General features: G+C 42.0%; 1 long non-coding RNA gene across 1 annotated transcript; it reads left to right on the forward strand.

The window, feature by feature from the left end:
* Positions 1 to 925: 925 nt before the first annotated feature.
* LOC107324111 lies at positions 926 to 23974 on the forward strand. The gene is made up of 4 exons (XR_004309635.1): positions 926 to 1259; positions 15494 to 15622; positions 20083 to 20185; positions 23760 to 23974. It is a non-coding gene; the product is annotated as an uncharacterized LOC107324111 (long non-coding RNA).
* The last annotated feature ends 1520 nt before the right edge of the window (positions 23975 to 25494 follow it).

Consider the following 25494-nt stretch of genomic DNA (forward strand, 5'->3'; position numbering starts at 1 on the left):
GAGCTATCTACACAGCATCCCAGATGCAATGAGAGGACTTTTGGCATCTCCATGTTCCTTCCCAAACAGAGGCAGGTATTTTAGTGCAGGGAAGGCAGCATTTTTGTGATCTTCCATGGTCACCACCATCTCTATCCCATATTTTTACCCCCTTAAACAGGCAATAGCATTTCCATGTTGTAAAGAGCCACAGGGATTTGCAAGCATGTGGCAGTCAACAGGATGAATATGGAGTGTCAGGGTATGGTTGGGGTGCTGTCCTCCATGCTATTTGTTTTGGAGACCATGAGAGAGTGGTTGCCTACCTGCTGCAGGCCTTAGTTATCTACGAGATGGATAAACATCTAGAAATACCTACAAAATTCATATGTAAAGCATGTATTTAGTTGCCTGAAACTTCACTCTGTATGGGATACCCTGATGCTCATGTGGGATCCACCGTGACAGTTCAGGAGCACAAACCTGAAAGTGTTGTGTTGTTCAGGAATTTGGATTGTGGCTTAGCATTTCATGAGCCTCATCCTGAGGTGCTGGCTTTGGAATAACCACATGACCCCATATGCTCTACCTAATGCACAAGATATAGCACCACTGATAAAGGAGACAGAGCTTGACTTTTAGTGTGTCCTTCCACCCTTTTTGCCCCTCAAAGTGCTGTTTTAATCAGGTGCCATGCTGTGTGGGCTTACAAAGGGCCAAGATAAGACTGAGAGAGAAGAGCTGTAAATTGATTTCAGGTTGGATATTAGGAAACATTTCCTTTCGGAATGGTGATGCAGTGGCACAGGCTGCCCAGGGAGGTGGTGGAGTCACTGTCCCTGAAGGTGTTCAAGAGTCGTGTGGATGTGGCACTGAGGGACGTGGTTTCTGGAGACCACGCTGGACTGGTGTGCTGCTTCAGAGCCTTGTTTGTGGAAACTTTTGAAGATGTGCAACTGGTTGAGGTGCAGTTTCACCCTGAGCTTAGGCCTGCAGCTCTCACCTCACTGACCTCTCATAGTGTGCAGTGAGGTGGACCCTGAGCCAAGTACAGGACAGGGGCAGGTTAAACAATAACTTGGGAAATGGAAATGGAGGACTGCATTTTAATGGAACTGCAGGGTTTGAGGCCTCACCTCAAGTGCTGTATTAGTTTTGGGCCTCTCACTATGAAGACATCAAGACAGTGATGCATGTCCAGAGAACATTTTAACAGTGGTATCCTATCTACAGTCTTGCCTGGGTCAGGCTTTTTGCTTATCTGTTGACACCCCCTCCAGGTAAATTGTCTTTTGGTTTGCAAATATTGGTGGGTGCCTGTGTGGCTCCATGCTGCTCGGTACAGGTCAAAAGCTGTAGCATCACTAAATTAGAATTGCAAAATTAGTCTTGTATTCTTTTTTATGTAGCTTAGAGTCAAATCTCACCCCACTTTGGACAACCAGCTGGTGCTGGCCATACAGCCCCAGTGTGCAGTTACAGCATACTTGGTGATGGTTGCAATAACCTTGTTTTGCAGTAGGGAAGAGTGTGTTTAGAGCAATGACTTTAGAAAGCAGTAGGAGGTGGGAGACACCATGCCAGGTTCTGTTGCTTGCTTCAGTGATCACTGTTATCTACTGCTATTTTTTTTTCCCAAATGTGACATTGAGTTAAAAAAAAAAACAACAGAGAGAAACACTGGAATTTTCTGATTTATTAACAGCTTGTTAAAGTGGTAAATCAGTAATTGATGCTTTTAAATGTTAATCTTGTGTTTTCTGTTTAATGACTGTTAGTTGGGTTTCTCGAAGGCCTCATTAGCCAAGCATCTGGTACATAGATGCAGTTCTGAAGGTCTTAAATATCGAGTCCTGCAATCTCAAGTCTTGGCTGGGAATGCGTTAACATATCCAGATAATTAGTGCAAGGCAAGTAAATTCCTGCTGTTCTGCAGAACTGGAAGAGCTGATTGTTTACCTGAGTAAAGGACTGCAGGATAGAGGTACCTCTTTTGAGGCAAGGGGACTCACACATTACTGTTTTCTCATTCTTCAGTACGACGTTCTGCTGACCATTTATGCAGGCTATTAGACACCCCCACTGTAACCCAGGGGTTATCTCAGCACATACAATTATCTGCCTCCTTCAGTTGTGTCAGAATCTGCTTTTAATTACACTTTTCTCAGATCTCAGACATACATGGTGCTTAAGGAGCTTTTCTGGAGCCTGTACCAACTCATCACACGCCACCCACATGGTAAAGGTGGGACTGCATTGGCCAGACTGAGGAGCATAAAATCAGTCTTAGTCCCTGCTCTTTGAATGTCTCCTATGCAGCTCATTAGCTGCTTCTGTTGCCTCACTCTTTTTTGTCAATAGAAGGGGCTGCTGGGCAATCCAAGCCCCTGGGAGGCACCCAGCACCCAAAATGGCACTCGTGCCCTGAACCATCAGGTCTGTGGGACCCTGCGCAGAGGCAGACTGTGGGCTGTTTGTGTGCCATCTACATGCTCACATTCACAGTGCTCTCTGCCAGCTCTTCCTTGGCAGTTGAGCAGCTGATTACCTCCTGCCATTCGTTATCTAATCAGACCTGATGTCCCTCTTGCCCTTTTCTTCAGTGTATAATTTGGGGGGGATAGCCACAGATCACTTTCACATCCCAAGGACTATATGACCCAAAGTTAATTAAGAGAACTTTCTACTCTAGCCCCATTATAGCAGTTTTCAGACAGGTTTTAACAATCTGCATGCACTAATGATCATTTCACTGATGATCTCATTTACTACAGGATCTTCCTTCAGAACACCACTGTGGACGGACAAGAACAGCATTTAATCAGGGTGGTTCATTAGCAACAGCAATCAGTTGGGTAGGTAGCATGGCCACCACTCTCCCTGATGCTTGTGCTCATTAGCAGGGATGTATGGAGCAGAGCAGTGCCCTTTTTTTCTTCAAAGTATTGTTACAGATTGCATTCAGTCAGAAAGGTGTTCAACACTACTCTTCAGAGTTTACCATACAGAATTGTTTTGGGTCAGCATTGTAAGCGCACTAAAGATAAATACTTGGGAATCATAGAATCACAGTGGTTGGAAGGAGCCTATCAAGGAGATATCAAGTCCAACCCCCTGCTAAAGCAAGTTCCCTACAATAGGTCACACAGGCAGGCATCCAGGTGGGTCCTGAATATCTCCAAGGAAGGAGACTTTACAACCTCTTGGACAGCCTGTTCCAGTGCTCTGTCAACCTTACTGTAAAGAAATTCCTCATTAAAGAAACAATATAGAAACTGAACTTCTTGAGATGAGGATCTGGGCTGCCGTTAATTGACTGTATGTTTGTAGAATCATTAAGGCTGGAAAAGACCTACCTCTGAGGTCATTAAGTCCAACCATCAGCCCATCTCCACCATGCCCACAGCCCACATCCCTCAGTGCCACATCCACACAATTCTTAAACACCTCCAGGGACAGTGACTCTACCACCTCCCCGGGCAGCCTGTTCCAGTAATGGCTAGCATTTAAAAAAAAAAAAAAAAACAACAAAAAAAACCAAACCACCATTTTATTGGTTTATTTTATCAAACCAAAAATTGTCCCTGCAGGTGATATTTCAACCTGCTTTGAACTTTCATGGTGAGAGCACAGGCTGAGTGTGCCTCAAGGAGGAAAAAGGGAATCCAGATGTCACTAGAAATGTTCACATGTTATAAGGAATTAACTGGACCTAAATACTCAATGGAGCTGACATACAGTCTGTTTAAACTGAAGCTTTACTCAGCTGAGACTTTTTTTTTTACCCCAGGCACTATGAAATGAGAAGATTAAAGTAAAAGCTTCTGTTGCTGAGCTGTATATAAAACAAAAAGCACTTTCCTAATGAGCCTCACATCACATCAACTACTAGATTCATGTAGGCCTTCTGTTTTCCTTGTGGCAGCCCTTGATTGCCTTCTTCTGTCTCCACAGAAGCAGCGGATGTGGTGAATGAGGGAGCTCAGCCCGCTCATTCCTGCACTGCGTGGTGGCCGGCCAGTGCAGCCCATCTCTCTGGTTAATCCAAAAACAGTGTTCTTTTTATATCCTTTCCTTCCATGGGCCTGTGAGAGGCCTGCCAAACACGAGCGTTTTGTCCAGCTGCCAGAAGCCACACGGCACTGCCAAGCTGCTCACAATGAGCTCCACAGACCCCACTCTCCAGTGATATCTTGGTCGGTGCTATGAAAACCTGAAAGCGTTTGCAACAGGGCAGTCTGGTTAGCTTAGAAACTGCTTTTTCTGTGACCTCCAGTGCTATTTTAGTAACGTGTTTTCTACTCAATGCAAAGTTTTTTCTCTCTAAATGCCTGGCCTGCACATTGATGCTCAGCGCGATCTGTGACAAGGCAGAATGCTGCAGAGGGCTGCTGACTTACAGGCATGCCCAAACTCTGCCCATGGACTGCATTTGAGAGCAGGATTCAAGGTGGCCGAAAAAGATAATCAGTTTTTTGGTATTTTTGTGATTCTATTTTCAGTGGTGAATTTTTAAATGGAATGTATCGAGTTGCAATCAGACATTCAACTCAAAGAAATATGTGATCGTATCTCTTTACCAGACTTCCATAAGCCCTCTCTTGCCAAAGAGGAATACCCCTCACTTCACAGTCACACCTTATACACATTACCTCTTTTTGGCAGTACATACATTGTGAACAACCGTTTTCAAGGATAAAGCACATTAACTATGTTATATACTTTATGGAGACTGCTCCAAAAGCAATGTTTCCAGTGTTCTGGAGCGTCTTTGGCATTGGCTGGCAAAAATACAGAGCTAACAGTAGTGACTATGATGAAAAACAGCGTTTTGTAGCTGAGAATTTGCTCTATCAAGTAGTGTTATTTTTGTCATCATATCTGTTGTAGATTCCGTGGAGATAAATAGGTGGCATTACTTTCAAAGCAGTCTACATGTATATATGGCCCAAGACGATTCTTCACTTAGTGCAGTCCAGACAAACCAAGAGGTTGTACACCCATGGCTTTCACTAGGAAATGAGATCTGATTCACTCTTATCCTTCTCAGGTTTTTATCTTCTAGCTCCGTGAAAATGTCAGACACAAAAGAGGAGCTTTTCAGCTTGCTAAAGGCTGAGATGATTTTATTTTCCATCTGTAAATGTTATATTTGTCCTGTTATAATCCAGTTTGGGAATCTGCCATTGTACTCAGCCAGGCCAGAATTCTGGTCTATATTTAAATATTGTTGAAATATTTCAACATACAAAGTGATTTCTCTTTAGCAGGGGAGCTAATTAAATGAAATAAGTCAGTGCAATAAAACAATATCTACCATACGAAACGGAGTTCCCTGCAACCTGAAGAGCTTTATGACATACTGATTGCTAACTACGCCCTTGCTCCTTTAGGCTGGTTGAGATCTGCAAAAATTGGATTATTCTCTATAACATTGTGTCAGTTTTAAAGTCCCTTCTGTAACTTCTTCCTGTGTTTCCTAGAAGACCACAGTGATGCCTGTGTGCAGCTCTCAGGGTGCTTCCTGATTCTTGCTGTATTATTCTTAATAGCTACATTCATTTCAATGCACTTCTTTTCTGTATGTGCACATTTCTATGAAATGAAGCTTGTAAATCAAAACGTTCTACAGAAATCATTATTTTCATAAGGAAGCAAATGTTCTCAATACATAACAGAGAATGGGTCAGAATGCTTACTGGAAAATGCTGTCTAGATAAAGTTAACATTGAACGAGTCACCTTTTATCAAGTCAGGCATAGCCATTATTCAAGTACTGCTGAAATAATGCAAAGCATGTGACAGTTCTATGCAATCTGCAAAGTAATAATGAAAAATAGGCACTACCTTTCTCTGAACTGAAGGGTGTGAACCGATCAAATCAAGTGTGCATATCTGGGGAAGACCACTGATGTTGATCTAAAGGCTACTCAGAAACTGCTCTCTAGACGTATTGAGGATGTCATTCCCTAGTGTTCTTCCAACTCCTTCCCTCAGAATTAACATCAGTGGAGTGGCTGCAGGTAGGGATGCTTGGGTAAATTAAAAAGGCAGGAATAAACAGGAGGGTTACATAATGGCTTTAGAGTTGCTGCTTTTGAACATGAAACGCTGAACTGAAGGAAACAATTACTTGGTCTCAAAGGTTCCCCTGCTGTGCTTCTTGGTGGGCAGAAATCAGCTGGTGTAAGGTCATTCTCATCAGTGTGCTTCTCAGGCAGTGAAGAAACAACTGCTAAGCTTAAAATAGCCACAGGTTATTTTCTACACATCCTTCCCCCAGCTTGGACCCACATTGGTTTTCTACAAATGAATGAATTATTCCTTCTGTTCTAAGCCGGCATGCCACGGCTGTGTGCAGGGAGCTGGATAATGCACCCCTTTCATTCACAGCACCTCTGATTAATGGGCCTTGGCTGCCTCTCTGAATATGCTTCCTTGCTCAATATTTTCTTGTAATAAGCATATGCCACCTGTACGTTTCCTGTGATTCCATAACTACTGAGCTCTGTGCTGTGCAGTCTCACCTCAAGTCCTGGGTGCTCCAATATAAGAAGAGCATACAGCTATTAGAGAGCGTCCAAAGGAGGGCTACAAAAATGGTAGAGGAGGACAAGACTTCTCTTTAAATTATAGGCTATCAAGTGCAACATTTGTAAACAGAGAGGAAAACTTGTGGGTATTTTTTTCTCTTCTCATAATGCATAGTGATTGCTTATAGTGTCCTCCTTCCAGGCTTCCTCTCTTTAATCAGCTTTTGTGGGCATTTAAGCCATGCACATAGTCTAGTATACTTAAGAAGTATGCTTCTGAAAAGCAGTCTTCTCTGTGTTTCCCCATGCTCTCTCAGGTGATGGTCATTGATAACCTCTGAATCACTGCTTCTTTTTTACTTCTGTCCTGTCATCCTGCCTAGTGTGTATGGGAAATTGGTAATCACAGCCTGAACCTCTGATTAATCAGCTGAGGCAAGTGTCGGGTCAGCTGTGGGAGCACAGGTGAGGGTAATTAGCTGTGCTCCCAGAAGGGGTGGAGCCCAACTCGCCTCCTCTAGACCTCATTTAAGGCTGACCACCACTGAAGCAGCTTCTCTTTGAGATTGCTCTTTAGTGGAGGTTGCCTAAGCGTTTTCCAGCAGACTGAAGGCCTCTATTGGGTGAGTCTTTCCTTTAATAACCTTTGGATACTTATTGTAAATCTCTCTTAAACCATCTTTGCGTTATTGTCACTATACATCACTGTATGCTGGTCTGACTCCAGAAAGTTATGGATGGTATTGTGATATGTAGTAGCTTTTCTTTGCTGCTTGTTCTGGGTTTTGTTTTTGTTACAATGTGTTCATAACTGATGAAATATGTGGGAAAAGGAAAGAAATCCAATTGGTTTGGGAGAACCAAGGTGCAAGGGAAAGAGCGAAAAACACAGGCTGGAGTCTTGGTTACCCTTGGTTTGTAGGACAACTGTTAACGTCCTTTGACAAAAAGCACTTTTCTGAAGGAGAAAACTGTGTGAGTATGTGGGAGTATCTACTTGAAAAGAATGTTACAGTACTCATTGCATTTTATGCACCTTTTATTTTTTGGGTTTTTTTGGGAGCTATGGGATATAAGAGAAGGTGGTTGGTGATAATCAGGAAGCCCCTGCAGAGTGTATTGTGTGTGCTGGTATGGTTGTTTTCAATATTTGCACAGCATGATTTTAGTAGCTAAAAACAATGTTATGATCATGTCATGCAAGCCAGATGGTCAAAAGTCAGCCTGTAGTCAGATTTGATCAACCACTATGGGAGGTAATTGATGGCCACTGAAATAATGTCTAGAAGGCTTCTGGGGTTCAGTTTGATGCATGTGGCCAGCCTGTGGGACTTCTTTTGCGAGAGGCTGGAGGAAAAAAGTGACATTCAAGATTATGGAGAAGAGGGCAGCAGGGGAGCACTACATGGACACTGACCGGATGGTCATGCTGCCTGGATGAAAGATGATTGGCCATGAAAGATTCCCAGTGCAGACAATGGACTTGCACTCACTGGAAAGTCAAAGAATTTCATGGTGTAATCCCTCAGTGATGGAACTCCATTTAAAGCTTCTGATCAGCTGTAACACGTTACTATATATCTCCTGTGCTCAAGTAAGAAGTATTTTCTTGGCTGCTTGTCCTGACATCCCCTCCCTTCCCCTCATTTACTTGGTTTTGTTTCTGTAGATGGACTTATTTCTCATGGTTTTCCTCTGTAACAAAGGGTGAACACAAAAGCTAAGGCTGTTAGTTTCAGAGTCATTTAACTGGAGAAAAAAATTACTTGTTCCCCGTAACTCTTAAGGAAGCTTGAAGAGAATATTTACCTCAGTGAACTGAATGAATGAGGCATTAAATGAAGTATGTTGAGTTGATGAAAAATGGCTTCTTGCCTTTTTATTATTATTATTTTTTAATTGTAAAATGTACACAAAAATCACACATTAGCAGTGATGTCTGGGAAAATGAGCCTGGGAAACCTGAGGTGAGTACTGTTATTATGATTATTATTTAATAATATGGATGTGTAAGAACCCTGTTCTAAAAATGTGAGAAAATGTTTGGCATAAGGAAATGCATAGAAATAAAAGGGGATGAGGGGAATATGTGAGGAAAATGCTATTTCTCTGATCTATAAAATGCAGGAGTAGAAGCTTAGCTGGGACAGCTCAGGTTCCTTCTGTTGAATACTTTAGAGACTTGTACCTTTGCAAGAGTTGTGAAGCTGGATACAAATGCAAAAGGTGTTGAAGGAAAAAGTTACAGTAATTGTCATCACAATAAGAATAAAACTCTGGCTGTTGTATTTAGCTCACTATTCCATTTATCTGTAGTGTGTGCTACACTTACATGAATTAATACCAATCTAGAAACCAAAGTCTGGAAAATCAAACTCAACTCCAGGCCCATATGTAGTCTTGTTAGCCATTAGAGGAGTGAAAGTAAGAGACAAGGAAACAACAGGGCATCTCAGGAAAAGCAGAAGAGGAAATAACTGCCAACTTATTTATTTACTTTTGTTCTTCCTTTGGAGTTGTCATAAGAACGTATCTGTAGGGATAACTGGAATACAGACACAACTGGTAACTTCTCTTGAATTAAAATCTGAAGAGAAGTGATAACTGGCAGACTCCAAATGGGCTGTACTTATGAATGGCCAAGCTATCCTGTCGATAAGAAGGTACAAAAAGATATTTTAGAGAAGGAAGTTACATACTTTCCTAACACTAGAAGACTCCTCATCTCTGGAGCAAGCATTGCTTCTCCTGGGCTATAAGAAATCTCTGACTGTATTCCTTCTGTGCTGATGGAAAGTCTATTCTGTGTCTTCCTACCTCAAACCATGACTATCTAAACTGATGGCAAAACATCTACGGGAATGCCGTGCAAGAAGCCCTCCAGGGAAGTGTTTTCATTTCCCTCATCATGGATTGGGTTGGATGAAAGGAGCTCAGATCAATTACACTATTTATTCCTCCTCAGCCTGATCCTATTGTTTAAAAGACAGTAGCTTCACAGGCTGTGGAGCTGATTCATGTGTCTGAGTTTGAAGGAGGAACTGCTTCATTACTCCATCTCATTCCTACATATATGTCCATCAAGTGTGCCTGGACTGTAGAGCATGCATGCACTTCAGCTGGCTACAGTGCACCACACCAAGGCTTGCAGCTGGCTGCCTTAGTTTCTCTGGTGCTGAAAAACCACAGTAATGTTTGTGGTCTAACCACTCCCAGCACTCACTGAGTTTCTCAGGGCTTTTTGCATCCTGTGCTGCATATGGTAAAGGTCAGTTAGCAAGCTGGGTAATTTAGTGTGTATTATGTAGGTCACTCCAAAAGTAGTGCCATCTATTTCCGTGAAAAGTACAACAGATACAAAGAGCACAATAACATTATTTGATAGAGCAAATTGTTAGCTACAGAACACTATTTGATAACGCAGTCACCACCACTGGCTGCTCATCGTCTGTGGGCCATTCCAAGGATTCACTGTGAGCATTTTCAAAGCTATCCTGCTTTATTTGCTTCCTGACAGGACTGATTTTGCACAACTCTGTCCTGTTAATTAATAGACAATAGCCCCAAATGGTGACAGGTCATGCTACAAGAGCCAAACACTGGCAGAGGACTCCCTGGCTTTGCTTTGAGATGTCAGTGAGCAAACATCCTGTACCTCTTTCAATTTACTTGAAGATCTTTCCTGACCATATATAGAGCTGAGCTACACCCCATTGGTGAGAATTAACAAAAGCAACAAGAAAAAAATTAGGGCTGAAGCTGATTAATTTTCTGAGGAGGACAGCAAAGAGCAGTTATGAACAAAAACTCCTGAACCTTTATCATCAAGGCCAGAATCAGAAGATACATACGGGCTTTTCTGTAAAACTCGAAGTCCTAAAGTTAAGTGGATTAAGGTCAAAAATTAAAATGGGAGGGCTTTTATGCGATGATATTGATGTAATGATCTTGGAACTTTCCAAGCAGCATTGTGGAAAATAAGCAGAGCCATGGGGCAGCACAGCTCTCAGCTTCAGCTGTGGAAGGAATTGCAGGTGGTGTTATGTTGTTCCATGCTGGAAAGAGCTTGGAGCCAGACCAGGTTAATCAGTCATCGTGGCACGCCATAGAATCGTAAAATCATTTCAGTTGGAAGGTAACCTTAAAGGCCACCTTGTCCATCTCATTTGCAATGAACAGGGACACCTACAGCTACATCAGGTTGCTCAGAGCCCCCTCCAGCCAGGCCTTGAATGCCTCTAGGGATGGGTCTTCTCTTCTGCCTTCTCTCTGGGTAACCTCTGCCAGTGCTTCACTAAAGCAGAGTCTCTGCCATCTGAGTCTGTGCCTAAAGGAGAAGAACAACAAACAATGTGACTCGGCTGCTGGCCTTGGCTGAGGAGTGGGAAGAAGAATTAGAAAGCACAAAAGGGCAGAAAACAAAGGGAACCTGAGGCCTCAGTGATGTCCTTCAGCCTGGTGAATGTTATGAGAAAATATGACCAGAGATTATATTTGTAGATGCTGTAAATAACTTTCTGCAGCACTAAAGCAGAAAGCACAGCTGAGAAAAAGCAGCTCCTGATGTCATCCTGGGCGGGGGATCGCTGCAGACATAAATATCACCAGGGCCTTTCAGCACAGAAGGCTGAGGGCACCCAGATGCAGCAGGTCCATGGGAATAAAAAATCCTGCAAAGATCTTTATGTAGAGCTTTGAAAAATGGGCCAAAAAGCACGAATGAGAAAATGCTTTTAAAAATAAACTTTGAATACCTCATTTTTGTTTGAATTTGAAGGAACCTAAATTTCTTTAGGTAAAAAATATGTTGAAATTCAGAGTAGGAAAATATTACGTGTTGAAAAAAGAATTTCAAAGTTGTCACAGATAAGCAGGAAAGGTAAGTAGAGGACAAAAGAGTTGTTTCAGAATAGACAGGAATGTCCAAATGAGAAAATGATTAGAAATTAGAAAACAATACAGGTTCTGGTGAAGGAAATGTAAAAGTATAAGAAAGCAATAGGCAATAAGACATTTATTGGGAGCAGCACACCAAAGGCGTGGAGTTAATAATGAGAACGTTTTCAAACTTGTCAGGAACAGGAGGTCTCTGGCAGGAGCTGATAAATGATCAAAATGTAAGAGGAAGACAGGGAGATGGAAAGCCAAATGTATTGCTCCCTGGTGTTTGCTCCAGCACTGGGGCTCCGCAAAATTGCCATCCTGGAAACTTTAATTGGGGAAAGGTCTCAAACTGAGGTGACATTAAAAGCCTTTTTAAAACAAACCTATGAAACAGCTCATAACAGATCAACAGGACCAGATGGTACTTGTGCAGGAGCTCCTGAGAAGCTCTGATATGAAACTACCAAACTATTAACTGTGATGAAGAACTTGGTGCTTGGATTGGCTCTGCTTAAATTAGCCTTAAGGTCAAAGGGACTGGGGCATGTGATGCCCACTTCTAAACAGCTCCCTAAGAGGACCCAGGGAACTGCGGACTCACACATAGAATTTTCATCTGAGGGGCATGTGTGAAGCATTATACAAAAGAGAATTAGTAGGCATTCTGAAAAACACAAAATAAAGGAGAGGACTTGATGCCACTTGGGAACCACAATTCAGAAACCTACTTTTTTTCAGTGTGCATGTAGATAAAGCTAATCCAGTAGATACTGCATATTTGGAGTCCTCAAAGCTTTAGATGGAGTTTCTGAGTTGTCACAAAGGTGAAGGTTTGTTTTATGGATTAAAGACTGATTAAAGACAAAAAGTGTCAGTTTTTACAACCAGGCAAGGTCACCACTCCAGGTTATAAATGGATGCGTTACTTTGGGTAACCAAAGTCACAGCCAGTTGTGAAGAGTTGAAGGAAGATTTTATGGTACTGATTGGCTTGAGAATTAAGTAGTGGATGACATTCCATGTGACCATATGCAGAGCAAGACACTTTAGCACATGGGACTTCATGTGCACGCTGGCAGATCCTGAAGAACTAGCTGTGAGGAAGACCATCTTCTTGTTCAAGGCAACTCCTGCTAAACCCACAGCAGTTGTCAAAAACTGTGAATGGATTCTTCAAAACCAGCAGGAAATAAACAAGGCTGTGCTTTGTTAGTAGGATGTTTTATTACTCTGTGAATCTATGATGCGCTGTCAGCTGGGTAGGTTTGTGTTGCTCTGCTTGTGTCATCGTTGGAAAGATAGAAAAGAAACCAGAATATAGAAGAAGATAGCAAAGATGGTCAGAAAAGAGAACATTAACTTTAAAGTGGCAGGGGTAGCTAAGTCTGGCAGAGGCACATGGAGAGATAAGATATGACAGGGGTATGTGACCTCAAGCACACTATGGAGGAAGCAAACAAGAAACCCGCTTGTTCCTATATTACAAGGACTAAGAGGCAGCTGCTGGATCAGCTGGATGCAGTCTCCTACTGCCAGTCCTTCAGAGTCATGAATTCATTAGTTAGCCTTTTGCTCCCACCAGGTACCAGCAGCAAAACATGGTCCAACGGCATTCCTGCCAGATGGACTTCTCCCACTCAGTCCTGATGTGATCACAAGAAAATGCATTTTTTTTTCTTTTCCTGTGGCACAGTACAGTGTCTGATGGCATTTGTGGTCATTAGATACTATTTTCCATGCTAATTAAATTGATGTGTTGCTTTTTTTCATGCGCTTTTATTGCCTCTCGGTAACATTTTATCTGTGCTGCTTCAGAGTCCTGAAGTCAGGGGAAGATTTCCAGAGGTGAAAAGGAAGGTTAGAAGAGGCTGAGACACTGCCCAGTTCAGCTGTTCTAGCAAGGCTGATCTTAGACATGTAACATGCCTGTGTCAATAAAGAGGAATAAAGAGCAGTCAGAAACAGCTGCATTCCCAAGCCTCACTGCAGCATATCATTTAAATAATGTTTGATTCTTACTCTTGAATGTTGATGCTGCATCTCGTGAAGAGTCCTGTGAATCCAGGTGTACCCAGGGTGACCAGGTTTTAAAAAAAAATCACTGTATGTGATGCAAGAATTACAGTTGCTTGGAAAACAAACTATTGGGATGATGCTCTCGTGTGTAGGTATGTTACCACTTTCAAGATGAGTGTAAGGGGAAAATTTGCATTGTGCAACAAGACATAAAGTACAGAAGCAAAAAAATAATGCTGCGCGTGAAGCCAAGTCACCCCAAGTACAAATGAAAGCATTAGAATAACTTTGCATGGCTTTGGTATGGAGGACCCTATGGAAAGGACACTGTAGCAAGGGTCAGCCTCTCCTTCCAGGTAACAAACACTGAATGTAAGGGAATGGCCTCAAGTTGCATCAGAGGTCAGATATTAGGGAACACTTCTTAGAAAAAGTGGTGATGCAGTGGCACAGGCTGCCCAGGGAGGTGATGCAGTCACCATCCCTGGAGGTGTTCCAGAGCTGTGTGGATGTGGCACTGAGGGACGTGGGCAGTGGGCATGGCGTGATGGGCTGATGGTTGGACCTGATGGTCTTAACAGTCTTTTCTAATCTCTGTGATTCTATGATCGTTATGCCCACATAATGCAGTTTCTCTAACGTTGCCTGGGTTAATCCTAAAGAGAACACACTGGTTATTACAGTAGAATCCAGGTATATGAGAAAGCGTATATCCACCTCTTCATTTCCACTTGGTCACTGAGCAAATTAAATGTGTTGATACCCTGAAGCTTTGATTTGGTAAAAAATAAGAAAACTGCAGTACAGTGGTTTAAGAAATTTACTTTGGGTCAAGCAATCAGGGGATTAAAAAGAAAGGCAGGTAAACAGTATTTTAAGGGGCCAATCTTTGTAAAGCTGGCAGTTGTGCTGCATTTTAAAGCTCAATTGCAGTATTTGTGCCTTTATTTTTATGACAGTGAGGGGTTTGGATGCAAGTGTACAGGCTGAGGTCATAAGAGGAGATAAGAGAGTGGGGTAGACACTAAGAGTAATCAGCACACCAATGGCAAGGCTGATGTCTCAAGACAAAGAAAATTCAAGAAGAAAGTAAGAATTGTCACAAATCAAAATGAAATGGATTTCAAAAAGGGTATTAATAGAAGTAGTAATAAAAAAAATAACAGCAAAAACAATATTAAAAGCCATCAGCCATCAGGAAAATGAAGCAGTGGGGCTGTCATGTAGTGAGGGTAGAGTGGAAATAAATAGTCAGTTTGTCACCAAAATGAAATGAATATTTTAGTTTTGTTTTCAGCAGAAGCATGGTGAGGAATACAAATAGGGGAAAAGCAGAGTGGGAATGAGAAAACTATTGTTTTTCAGGTGATCGCAAGTTAGAAGTTGCTCGGCATGGTTTAGGATGTGTTGGGAAAGCATCAGGTGGAAAACTGTGACTTTGGAGCTGCATAGGAGCTGCCAGGGCTGTTCTCTAGCTGGGAGGAGGCAATGGATTGGGCTGAGAGGGAACTGGAACATTGTCATGTTTCTTAGAAGTCTGCTTTAAGAATCCTACAGGTCAGAGCCAAACAAAGCTTGGCTGGTGCACAGTCAAGAAAGAGAGAGGAGCCATATTCTACAGCTGGCAAACAACAAGGTGGTATTGAGAAAGGCCAGGTCTGTGCTCACAGGTGATTCCCACACTTAGACACCTGAGCCTCATTAATATCTCATAAATAGTGTTCAGCTCTTGGGCCTAAAGTGAGGGTTGGCAGAATTTTCATTACTGAATATTTTAGAGCTGGCTTTTCTTTTCTCCTGTGTAAGTGATACTAAAAAGTTAGAGGGGATTTCTTCTGAGAACCACAAGTTTTGAGGGCAGTATGCTTCAGAAATCCTTTAGGAAGTCTTACCATCTTGCTGAAAGGTAACACCATTGCTCCATTTGACTTCTTTTCAACAGTTTTGAAACAGCTCTGGAGAGTCATTTAGCTGTCAGAAGAGCTAGATGCTAAAGGAGCCATCATCAGCCTGTAAAACTACTTCAGATGTGGAGTTCAAGTGTTGTCAAGTATGATCAAAGGCTTATTTTCCTTTTCCAGAAAGGAATGGAGTCATTAGTTTTGCCCACCTGGCTAATAGGGCAGCAGAACAGCTGGGCCTGCTGAGTCTGGAGATTCCTTCCTGATGTCTCTCCTGCTCAGTGTTACACAACTCAGCAGAATCTTGAGGTATGTGTTACTGGCTTTGTTTTGTTGGTGGTTGTTTTGGTTGTGGTTTGGTTGGTTGTTGTAATAGGCAGCAATGCCTTGTGTACTTTCTCTCTTTTATTGTTTGTTCTTGTCTAAATGTCAAAACTACTTATCCACATCCCTATCCTTCATAGGCTTTAGTGAAATTCTGATAGATTTAAAAGCAGATAAAATTGTATTTAAAGGAGAGAATGCTCTCAAAGATAATACTATCATTCTCTCTTAATGTATCTTACTCCTAACCCCTCTACAGAGGACATAATTGCACATATAGTAATAATTATTGTATAGTAAGACAAGACTAAAGCATTGGTTGCATTGATCACAGATACACCCCTCCCTGCTTATTTAAGCAAAAGTTTCCTGTGACACTGGTGATACAGATATCAGCCTTGTGCTCATTATCTTCTGAGAAGCATAGGAAGCTTACAGTGGTTCTTCCCAAACAGCATTCTTGTAATCTTAATGTCTGAACTGTGAAATGGCTGGATAGTATAAATCAGTAGTTCCAGGCAGCTGATACACAGGCAGTGCTAACAGCAGCCCGGCTGCAGAAAACATTCTGTCCAAATCTCTGCTATTTGAAGTCCAAATGTTACTTGGCACATGTAGCAAAACAAAAGACTTGTAGGCTTGCTAATACTGGGCAAGGTGTGTTTTCTACATCATGTCTCCAATATTTGGAATAAGCAACTTCTTTTTGTGTGGGTTAGCCAACACAAGTGCAAGAAGCAGTATATTCACCCTATTATTCCAGATATGTGCGTGCTGGAAAGATGGTTCTCTCTCTTGTGGCTTAGAAATCTGGACTTCTGAAAACTACTGAAGTGTAAATTTGTTGTTTGACTCTCTGAGCTGCAGGGTTAATATGGGTTTATGAGAACTCAGTAACTCTACCGTACAGTGGAACTATTCCATAATTTATACAGGTTGAGATAAAAGCACATAGAACTGCCTTCAGTTTGCAGAGGCGTTAGTTTTAATGCCTTGGCCAAGCTGTGTCTGTACCCTTACTTAATGATACATATCAGTGTTTCCTACTGATATGCTATCATACATGCAAATATTTAAGATGAAATGTGACAGTTGCATTTCCTCTCTGAAAGATTTATCATTGTTTATCATAGAAATATTCCATTTAAGTGAGTAGAGACAGCAACTGGCAAGTGTAGCAGAAATGCTAAGTCACGGCCTGAAGCAGTGACTGAGCACCTGGTGGGAAGGCAGGGCCAACCTGGGGAGCTCAGGAGCTTGCAACGCATCTGAGCGACTGGAAGGGATGCAGCCAGGCTGCATCCCTTTTCCAACCTCACTTAGGGGTTGGCAGTGGAAGGGAGGGCACCTCTTAATGGAGATCCCTGCATAGATGAGGTCTTCTAAAGGTGAGAAGCTCTTTTCTTTCATTTCTGTGACTGCTGCATTTGGGTGAGCTTACACTTGCTGTAGACAAAGACTTTGCCACCCTGCTACTACTGTGCTACTCTTCATCTCGTTATAGTGTTACACAAGTAATGACATAAACCGTTCTTGTGGGCTATTTTGAATCTTAAGTTTGCATTTAGACAGCCTTTTTGTTAAACAGAATATTCACATTACTGTGAGTTCCTGCTGTTTGCAAACCAAATTTTGCATGTATTATTTGTGCCTTCTTACTAGTAGGTACAGTGAGGCATTGTTGGCTTTAGCTGTGTGTAGTCCTAGAACAAGCTTGTGAAAAGGCTGTGATCAGATGGGGAGGCTCTTTCCCTGTTCCTACTGTTTTTATTTACAAGAAGTTGTGGCACAGATATCAAGCTGAAAACCTTCAGTGGGCATGAAAATAAGAATTCAAAGAAAATACTTTCTGCCTAGATGTTTTCTTAGATCCTTGCTATTGTACTCCTCTGGGCAGCAAGGAAAACACTTAGCTTAGGTTTAGTTAAGTGTTTCCAAAGGGGACCTCAGACTGTATGAGGTCTGAGGTTGGTCATAGAGGTCTTGGAGATCATAGAATTACTAAGGTTGGAAAAAATCACTAAGATCATTTAGTCCTGCCATCAACACATCGCAAGTGGACAGGAAGGAGTAAGAAAATAGAACAAGGGGATTTGTCTTGGATCACTCTAGGGTATGAGTGGAGAGGGGAAGAGCAGTGAGAAACTTGGGGAGCTGTGGTCACCCTTGGGCACAGCAATGGGGATCTGAGGAGTGAGATATCCCACTGTTTCTCAGCCAGCATGACATCTGCTAAGTGCCTTCATGCTGCTCCACCTATACCATGCATCTGCTTTATCTGCTTTGCAGTAAAAGCCCTCTGACAAGTTGCGTTAATAGACTGAGATGCCCAACAAGATGGTCTTTGTTCTCTACTCAGCCCCAAGAGAGCATCACAACTTTCTGAAGAATAGGGAAGCAACACTAAATTCAAGATAACTCTGCACCTACTAAGTGGAGGAAAATGACTGATAACCCAAGAAATAGGGTTAGCATTGTATGTATAACTATGATGTTTGAGGTTATGTTAAGTGTCAGGGAGGGTGAAGGCAAAACAGAGTAGGCATTGAATACAAGGAAAAAAGACTCTGTAAGAAGTCCTTGTTTTGAAAAGCAATTAAAAGTAGGTTTCATGGGGATCTGACAGGTCAAATCCTGTTGCTTCAGTCATCTTGATGGAAATCTGGCTTTTGCAGATCTATTTTCTGCTCTTGACTAGTTGAAGGCAGAAATTGGAAATGCTTAGGAGGAAAGGATCATCTATCTCATTGCTGTGACAGTTACTAGGTACAGAGGTCTGTAGCTGAAATTAGGGAGAGGAGTCAGGAACATGGAAAACAGCCCACTCCTTTCAGTAAAGCTGCAGAAGAAACTGGGAGGAAAGACCCTGAAGATGAGAGAACCTTGAAAAGCTGCCAGCTTTTAAACCTTTTTCACTCTTAAAATCTTTCTATCTGTTCAGATACCCTCAGATAAAAACATATGTGACAGTACTAAAAATTAACTTGTGTGACCATTTAGGTGAACATACAATGAGTGAAGCGGACACCTAGTCGATAGACTGTTTCTATTCAGCATCAGAAATAGAAAGCCTTGCAACTATTTGCTTTTATGTTTTCAGGTGCAGAAAATCAGTGCAGGAGGGCTTGAAGGGAGATCATAAGGATATTTAGGGTGTTTTGTTTTTAACACTGAAGACAATAGATTTTACCTACCAACAATCATTCTCCATTCCAGCCATTCACAGTGTGATGCATATGTGTAACAAAGCGAGTAAGAGATGCAGCCCAGAAGTACCTCTGTGTTGGTGACAGCAGATTGGTTGTGAGCAATTAGAGGCCAACAGTTATGGTAGATGTGAGGGCCTTTCAATACCTGAAGGGAATTCATTGCAGCCTTTCAATACCTGAAGGGAACTTACTCCCAGGAGGGGAGTAAACTCTTCGAAAGGGCTGATAATAGCAGGACTAGGGGAAATGGTTAAGTTAAAAGAGGGAAGATTTAGGTTGGATGTTAGGAGGAAGTTCTTTACTAGGAGAGTGGTTAGGCCCTGTAACAGGCTGCCCAGGGAGGTTGTGGATGCCCCGTCCTTGGAGGTGTTCAAGGCCAGGTTGGACGGGGCCCTGGGCAACCTGATCTAGTAAATGTGTATGTTTGGTGGCCCTGCCAGGCAGGGGAGTTGGAACTACATGATCCTTGAGGTCCCTTCCAACCCGGGTCATTCTGTGACTCTGTGGGACTGGAGAAGTAAGAGGGAAAGCATGAACCACAGGGAATATGCAGAAGGAAGCAGCGGATACTGTGTGTAGAGAAAGAGTACAGCTGTAGGCTGACAGTCAATAGAAAATAAGGCTTCCTCAGCACTGCTTCTCATACAGCACTGTTTATTTTCCTTAATGTCAGCTCAGGGATCTGTAGCTTGTACCTCATTAAATGTTATGACTCAGGGGCCCAGCAAAATTGAGGTGGTTGATATCTAACGTTGCAGGTTTTCATCTCTGTGGGCAGAAGCATCCTTCTAGCACTTGTACGGTAGTGTGTGCTTCCAGTAGGAGAGCAGGTTTTGGAGATAGAGGGAAATGCAGTAATACATACATTTCTTGGCATACCTGGTATGATAGGAAAAAAAAGAGACTCATCGTCAGGGGGCTTTCCAGGACATCTTGCCTATAAATCTACCACTAACATCTAACACAGAAAAGAGGGGTGAAGAGACTCTAGACTTTTATTTGAGTAAACATGCCTAAATTCCTGTTTGCATACGTTTTAGTGATATAAGCTACATGCTGTCAGGCAAAATACTCTTGCTCAGTGGAAGGCCAAGACAAGTGTGGGTTCTTCAATTCCCTGTGCTTGTGCAAGCTTTCTGGATTAATCTGCCTGACTTTTGGTTTGCCTTGACTCTCACCAGACTTTAAAACATCCTGCTTACTGACTTATGGCCTCGTCTGTGTTTCCCCTTGTAGTTTTTGGATTGACTACGTGCTCTTGGTTTGATTGTCTCCTTCCAGCTTGGGAAGACCTGAAAATCATAGCAGTTAACTATTCTGTCAAAGGTACATGTCTTAGGTGAGTGAGTGTTAGATCTTACAAGAGGACTGCAAACAGGGTGGGGAGGAGCAAGTGATAAGCTAATTGGAAGCAGAGATAAACACTGGGGTATACAAATCATGTATACATGCAAGCATGCATACATGAATCAGACCAAAGCATGCCTAGATTATTATCCTGTCCCCAGCTTTGGGCAATAGGAGATACTTAGGAAAAGAGTGTAAGAAATGAGATATTCAGATATTTTCAATGTATGGAGCTGGCACGTTCCTTGCAAGGAATGTGAGTGTTGCTGTGGGTTTTTGCCTCGTGTTCACTGAAACAGATTTCTACTGTTAATAATAAACAACTTGTAGAAAACAGTTATTAGCAGTACAAGTTAATACTTTGGCTTTGGAGAGGAGTAAACTGGGAACTGGTGCCAAGATTTCAACAATTTTTTCTGCAGTCAGTTGTGTCATATAGAAATATTACAGATGCAGTACTTGCACAGACTAGCTGGACTCAGCTATTGATAAATATTAACATTTCTTATTGCTACTGTTGTGTTTTTATGGCACCTTACTTGATCTTGAAAGCCTTTCAGCAATCCCTATCACAGCTGAGACTTGTGACCTTCAAGGGTAAGGACAAAAGCCAAGCAAATATTTTCTTGTTTTTATACAATGTGGACTGTGTTGAAAGAGCATCTCTGGAAAAGAGGTTACACCAAAAATATTGCATCATCAAATTACTTACACTGTGCTCTTCCACATGCCTTTCTTTTGTTTCTTTATTACTCAGCCCACAGATGACCAAAGAAATCCCAAACCTAATTCCCACTGACTGCTGTGAGATCAGGGTCTCAGATGTGAGATTTATCCTGATTATAAGCTCTCTAGCAAGAGAGCTTATAGCACGTCACTAGCAATGGATAGTACAGTGCATGCTTTGTGTCCACTTACATATTTTAAAACTGCTTTACCTAGGAGGAATCAAAGAAGGATTTGGATTGGAAGGGGCCTCAAAGCCCACCCTCCCCATCCCCTGCCATGGGCAGGGCTGCCCCCCACCAGCTCAGGCTGCCCAGGGCCCCATCCAACCTGGCCTTGAGCGCCTGCAGGGATGGGGCACCACAGCTTCTATGGGCAGCTGTGTCAGCGCCTCACTGCCCTCTCAGTGAAAAATTTCCCTGACATCTGATCTAAATCTCCCCTCCTTTAGTTTAAAGCCACTCCTCCTCATCCTATTGTTATTTGCCCATGTGAAAAGCCCCTTCTGCTTATAAATTTCCTTTAAGCATTGGAAGGCTGCACAAGGAATTTAATGGGAAAATACTGTGCAACTACAGCAAAAAGAAAGAAAAACTGCTGTGTGTGAAGACAGTGAAATTTTTCAGATGAAGTTTTTCCTCTCTTGTGTTTGTATTTAAGAAGCAAAGCCAGAAGAATCTCTGAAAAGCTATTAATTATATTCAGTTTTAGTGCTGAATCTTCCACACAAAACTATTGGGTTGCAGACAGTGCAAGCCATGTTATTCTCACAGGAAATTGTTGCAGTAATCCCTCTGTAGCTACCTAGCTCTCCTAGTTAAACCTTTTGCAAGACTGCATGAGCAGCCTTGTTCCAGGAGTATTAACAGCAGTGTGTGACTCTGCAATCTAACAACTTCCATGAATATTATGAAATTACTGTTTACATTGCAGTAATTCCCAGTTAATTCAGTCAAGAGCAGAGCCACTATAGTGCTGTTTTATTGTAGATTGAAGCTCGATTTATGCCCTAGGGAGCATGATTTCTAAAGAGAAAAAGAGAGTCCCTGCTGGTGTACAGAAGGAAGTTTAATTGACTCCTGCCTGAGTGTGCTGCATTACCCCAGCTGGGGATACAGCCCAAAGGAGCTGTGACAGAAGGGGGATGAAGCAGAGTGCTTGTGCTGATGGTGTGCACCAGTCACTTTCATGTCTCCTTCTCTATGTCATGGCTATGGCACATCACCTCTTCTGCCCATTCCTTCGTGCTTACTTCTAACATCTCCCCAGCTGCCACACAGATGTTCATTGGTTAACCTGTCCTTCTCATATGCACATACATATGCTGAGTTCACAAGGCCATGCTTCCCTACTGAAACCTCCTGCAAAGAGGCTGTTCCCTCTAAGGATGCCTTTCTCTCTATCCCCCCTACACCAGAGCTCCTTCAGCTCCCTCACATCTGTGTATAGCTGTGAATCATATTTTAATTGCACTCTGAATGAAAAGTGAACACCATGATAGATGGCATTGCTCAGTGGTATCTCACCCTGGGAGTTACAGCTTTCCTAATTGAGGAAAAGAATAAAGGAAATAAAAGAGGAGTTTGACTTTACATCTTTGTTTTCCCAAATGAAGTTCAAATGACAGGTTAAAGCTCCAGGGCTCAACACACATGGCTGCTTAAGAGTAACTGCAGTGCTTGATTTTGATTTATGAGAGTTTTGCAGGTGGAACTGGTAGACATGTCTTACTCCCTCATCTGTCCTTGTATGCTGATGTGTAATGCTGTAAGCTGGATAGATTGTTATATTCCTAGGAGTGGAATGTATCCCAAAATACACCGTGTTGTGCTGGGGTAGAAAATGAGCATCAGCTTGATCCAAAAGTAGAAAAGTTCCTTTTCAGAGTTTGACTGCTATCATGTTTTTGTCTGATGTTTTATTTTTAAGTGCAGACTTTTAATCTTGCTACCATCTCTGCACCCTACCAAAACGCTAGCTATGTTTTTAGTATTGCTGCTTATCTGTTGTGACTCACAAGAGCTTTTCCACAAGTACTGTACACAACCAAAGCTAAACATAATTTTCTGTAGAGAGACAAAAACTCCATTTGATAGGAAGTGTTTCTTATTGAGCTTTGCTTTGTTTTTAAATTTAGGAGTTGCAGTCATAGAAACAGCTGCTTCTTTCATGTGAGACTTACCCAGGAGCAAATCAATGCATTTAATTTGATTTAATTTAATCTTTTGAAACTCATTGCTTAGTCAATAATGCCTCAAGACTGGAAGCAGATCCCTAAATCTGTAAATCTCAAATACAGATGTGAAATCCCTTTCCCCACCTAAAATAAAATTGCACTTAATCAAATCCATATTAAGAAGGTTATGCTAGTTAGTTATAAGAGAACAGACTGAACTCTGGTACTGTCCCAAGAAGCTGCAAAAATAAGGTTTATAAGTACCCCAAAGACTACACTGTATGTCTTTATAGCCCTACAAGGGAGCCTACTCTTAAATGTGGGAATCTAAGTATGCTATTTCACATATGCTGGTGATGGTCATGTCCAAACCTCTGGGCTCTTGACCCTGTAGTGAAACACTCCTACATGCTTTGAAAGGGGAGGAAGATTAAGGGCACAAAGCTTCTCCTCGTTGTTGATTCTGCCCTGATTTTTTGGAAATGATGGTACATCCCTGATGTGCTCATGCTTTGCATGATGAGGTGGTCCATTGCACTGTGTATCATCTGTGTTACAGTCTACAGGAGGTAGAGATGTGGGCATTTATACTGGGACTCAGTTAAGCCACTGGTTGGTCTCTGCTGAAATGTGTTTTCCTTTTTCTACAACATCTGTTATTTAGCTTTAAGGCCTTCCCTTCACACTTGCACAGTTTCATCAGCTCTCCTAGTATTCGCATTATGGTCTGTTTAGTCCAGACCCCATTAGTCTTATCTGAGAAAAAACTGCATATCTAGAGGAAAAAAAATTCATCTCTTCAGTACTTCAAGGCACATACATATGTAAAGAAGCCTGACAGCAAATGGTGAGTATTTTGGGAGCGAAAGCAAAAGGCGATGTAAGAATGACAGTTATCTATTGGTTCTGGATGAGAATTATGAAACAATTCTTTATCAGTGTTAATTATCATCACATTTATGTCCAAAGATTTGAGGGGTGTGACAATTAATTTGTACTGCAGAGCTTCTCTTTTGTCTTTTGAATGATCTCAGTTTCTTTTTGTTCATATATGCCTTTACAGAGCACTGCGTGTAATAAGATGTGTGAGAAAGTAGACCATCACTTATTTCTCACGCATCTGTGATTTCAGAAGGAGCTTTATTTACTAAGGATGCTTCACTGAGAAGCTGCAAATATTTTGACAAGCAGCTCCCACTGAAATTTACCCCTTTAACCTGTGATAGACCCTGCTAAGCACCCTAAATGAATGGGTTTGCATAGAAGAAGGATTTGCAGACTATAAGCCACATATTTATATATGGAGTTGTTATTATATAACACGCGCAACTCTACAACGCAATCCACCTTCCCCAAATTCTTGTTAGACCCGTGTCTTCTATGGGAAAATCCTCACAAAAACAAAAACCCACGACTTTCTTGTAGCTGTTTTCAATTTTAGGATTGAGAGAAGTAGGAAATCCATCAAAACCATTGGTACAGATTTCTAATGGGTTGCCGGAAAGGGGAAATCTAATGTTAGTATAGCTCGGTAATGGTTACCTAGAGTTGCATTTTGGATTTTGCATGTTATTTTTAGTTTGATTTTATAGATTCAGCAAGTCAGATGGACTTTCTTTTTCTTTTGGTAGATGGAAGAGCCCTCACTCATCAGGTTTTGGTTCCCACATATGTATCTACAGTGTGTGATCTGATTATCACACTCTCCTTGTTAAGCTAAACAGTCTGAGCTGCCTGAGAAATCCCAAATCTAATTTATTACCCCATTATCAAGAACTGTTGTGTAGGAAACTGATGGTCTTGTCGTGTCTTTGGTGTATTGATTAAATTTGTCTTCAAGCTTGATTTTGTGCTGAACCATTGCAATTCTTCCGTGATCTCCCTTCCTGTCACAGGCAGGATGTTGGTTTCCTTTGTCTTAGAGTGAACTTCCCAGTATGTATTTCCTTTCTTTCTTGGGTAGCTGGGCTGCCATTTTGAGAGCATGCTTGTCTGTTTTGTGGCTTCTGTTGAGCAGTCAACCACAGCTTTATCCCACACAGCTCTCTGCTCGTCTTTGATCAAGTGTCTCATAGGATATTATTTGTTTCTTAATAACAACTGGCTGTGCAGAATTCCCCAGTTGGTCTTCCCACAGCTTGTGGGCTCTTCTCACACTCTCCCACTCGAGATGCTGCTTGGTCTCCCCAGCTGCCAACAACTCATCCCTGCCTTCCCCTCTGTGAGATGTGTTACTTTCTGCCTTGAATCTCAGAAGACAACAGCATTAAGAGGATTTTTTTTCCCTTCTGTCTGACATGGGCTTTATCTTAATGTTAACTTCTGAATGAGTTCAGGCAAATGGCAAACAAAACTGCCATGTGCCATTTGCCATAAATCTTCATACATATTTTTTTGTG

The sequence above is a fragment of the Coturnix japonica genome, chromosome 1, assembly GCF_001577835.2.
Source record: "Coturnix japonica isolate 7356 chromosome 1, Coturnix japonica 2.1, whole genome shotgun sequence".
In the NCBI taxonomy this organism is placed as follows: Eukaryota; Metazoa; Chordata; class Aves; order Galliformes; family Phasianidae; genus Coturnix; species Coturnix japonica.